The sequence below is a fragment of the Octodon degus genome, unplaced genomic scaffold (assembly GCF_000260255.1).
Source record: "Octodon degus isolate 3935 unplaced genomic scaffold, OctDeg1.0 scaffold00065, whole genome shotgun sequence".
NCBI classification, from domain to species: domain Eukaryota; kingdom Metazoa; phylum Chordata; class Mammalia; order Rodentia; family Octodontidae; genus Octodon; species Octodon degus.
Genome location: NW_004524641.1, coordinates 5,870,211 through 5,873,189, shown reverse-complemented (window position 1 = coordinate 5,873,189; position 2,979 = coordinate 5,870,211). Strand labels below are relative to the sequence as shown.

General features: G+C 37.9%; 1 protein-coding gene across 5 annotated transcripts in view; it reads right to left on the bottom strand.

The window, feature by feature from the left end:
- The window catches only part of Gpr155 (G protein-coupled receptor 155), a 48,032-nt gene that overhangs the window by 9,260 nt on the left and 35,793 nt on the right, over positions 1-2,979 (bottom strand). The gene's annotated exons all lie outside the window — the stretch shown is intronic.

The window sequence follows — 2,979 nt, the reverse complement described above, 5'->3', positions numbered from 1 at the left end:
TTTTTTCCAGAACCAGGGATTGAACTCAGGTCCTTGTGCTTGCCAGGGAAGCGCTTATTCCACTGAGCCATTTCCCCGGCCCCTAAAGTTTGTATTTTTAAAAAGCCACTTCGAGGATCAGCCAGATAGCTCAGCGGATTAAAGCACCTGCTTAGGCAGGCTCAGGGACTGGGTTCGATCCCCAGTGTGCAGTGCTGGCCCCACCCCCAGGGCATGCTGAGATGGTGATTGAGATCGGGTATGGTGGCACATGCCTATAATGCCGGCGCTTGGGAGGTTGAAAACAGGAGGATCCCTGCAAGTCTGATTTGTGTAGTGAGACCATGTACTAAAATACATAAAAAAATAAATAAATAAAAAAGGCCCTTTGCTTGGAAACTGAAAAACATACTACTAAATAGTCACTTTTTTTAAAAGGACATATACAACCATTAAGCAAGGTCCAGCGCATGGGTGGTAAATCTATAGTGAGTGTGCTGCTGCAGGTAGTTCCTACCACTGCAAATGAGATGTTCTAGCGTAACAGTTAATAGCAGGGGAAAGTTCACAGGGTTGCTAAGTAAAAACTAGTCAGCTACCAAACAATTTCTCAGTATGATTTCATCTTAATAAAAATTATTTGTAAACACAGTACATCTGCCATAATTTGTATAATGAATGTCTCCCAAGGGCCTGTGTTTGAGGCTTAGTCCTAGCCCAAGGCACTACTGGGAGGGGACAGAACACTAGGTCCCTTGAAGGGGACTGCAAGACCCCCTCCTCACCTCTTTTGTCTCTCCTTGCTCCCTAGCTGCCATGAGGTCACCAGTTCCTCTACCATGTGCTCCTTCCAGGTTCTGTGTCACCACAGGCCAGAGGGCCATGCAGTGAACCTCTAATCTCAGGTATTTTGTCCAGCAATGGAAAGCTGGCTAACACAATGTCTATGTATAGAAAAATTATAGAAATATATAATAAACCTGGTTTAAAATATTATGTACATATATTACAAAAATGGATACAAATTAATTTTATCTTTCTTTCCCCTTTTTCATATATTGTTGCCATTCAACAATCTAAACTGAATGCAATATTTATTTGAGATTTGTGTTATGGCAGGAAGTGGGAGATGAATTATATTGTTAAGTTCTAAGCAATTTGTCTATTGTTTGATTTCCTTTAGACTTTTAAAAAATTATTCAGCTTAGCAATGATACTGAATTATATGTATAGATGAAGTCTATATCTGACAGCTTTCTCTCTCTCTCTCTCTCTCTATATATATATATATTTTTTTTTTTTAATATCAGGAAAATTTAAAAACCCTGTAATTTAAAAGATCTCAAGAATCAACATTAGTAATAAAGTAAGTGACAGATAAGCAATCCCTAAGGCAATTTTGAGAGGCAGGTAAAAAAGGTCCATGAATCAGATTACATATTGAAATTGATAATGACTTTAGTTCCATGCCTGCTGTGTAAGGAGAAAAAAATAAAGAAGAAAACCTGGGGAGTTCTAATATGAAGAAACAGCTTAAAAAACCAAAACATAACATAACCCTGAAAACTGAACTAAATGCCAGAAGGAGTTGATATTAGAAAAAAACTAATGAAAGCTCCACATCTAAAATATTTGTACTTCTTTTAAGGAAACATGAATGTCATTTCATTTCTAGCTAGTACATATCTGCCAAACAAATGCCACCTACAGAACAACTCCTTGCACCAGTATTTGATGAGCATTTACTAGGTTCTTACAGGGCTAATTTTCATTCACCACAGTATTTTTATATAAAAACATAAGGCTTTAACAATAACAGCATTTACAGATGCCTCATTATAAAGAGCACTTTAGGAGGCTTCCCTTTCTAGTTTGATTATAAATAAGAATAATCAACTAAAAGTATACTGCAGTTCAATATAAGAATATTCAGTTTTAAATAATTTGAAATTCATAAAACACCATTCAATCTTTTAGTTTATGTATCAGAAGTTTATTACTTTGAAAGCATTTGAAAAATGATTTTATAAAAAATGGCATATTTAAGGCGAGCAAGATGGGGCAAGCCTGTAATCCCAGCACTCAGAAGACTGAGGCAGGAGAGTCAAAGTTTCAGACAAAATCTTGTCTCAAAAAAATCAAAGAAAGAAGGCCGATGAGACCCAGCATGGTGGCACATGTCTGTAATCTCAGTGCTGGGGAGGCTGAAAATAGGAGGACCACTATGAGTCTGACCTACGTAGTGAGAACCTATACCAAAAACAAAACAAAAAAAACAAAACAAAACCCAAAAGACAAAGGGCTGGGATTTCTCAGTAGTGTAAATGCCTGCCTTGCAAGCACAAGGTCCTGATTTCTATCCCTGGTACTGTAAAAAACAAAAAAGTTCCTTTAAATAAAGAAAAAAGGGGGAGGACTGGCCAAATAGCTCAGTGGATTAAAGCACCTGCAAGCAGGTACAGGGGTTCGATCCCCAGGCCTGCCGTGCCAGCCCTGCCCCTGGGGCACACTGAGATGGCAATTGAGATGGAACCTAATCCCAGCTCTTGAGAGGCTGTAAAAAGGTGGATCACTACGAGTCTGATCTAGTAGTGAGACCCTGAACACCCTGTAAACCCTTGCCTAAAAAAATTTAAAAAAAAAGAAAGAAAAGAAAAGGAAAAGGAAAAAAGGGGATATTTAAAGCATACAGATTCAGAGTAATTAGCAGTAATTAATAAGTTTTGGTCATAGGAGTTAGGGATAGTGGGGGAGTTTCAGTTTCTAATATAAGGAAAAAAAAAAAAAAATCCAGGGATGGTAGCACACACCTGTAATCCCAGCATTCTGAGAGGTGAGAGCGGAAAGATTTCAAATTCAAGGCCAATCTGGGTAACTCGTAATACTATCACAAAAAAGTAAAATAAAATTTAAAAATCCTTATGTTCAAATGCCAGTACTGCAGTATATGCATACATGCCTAGAAGAAGAAAAAAGTCCCAGAAAGTAATCGTCCTTAGG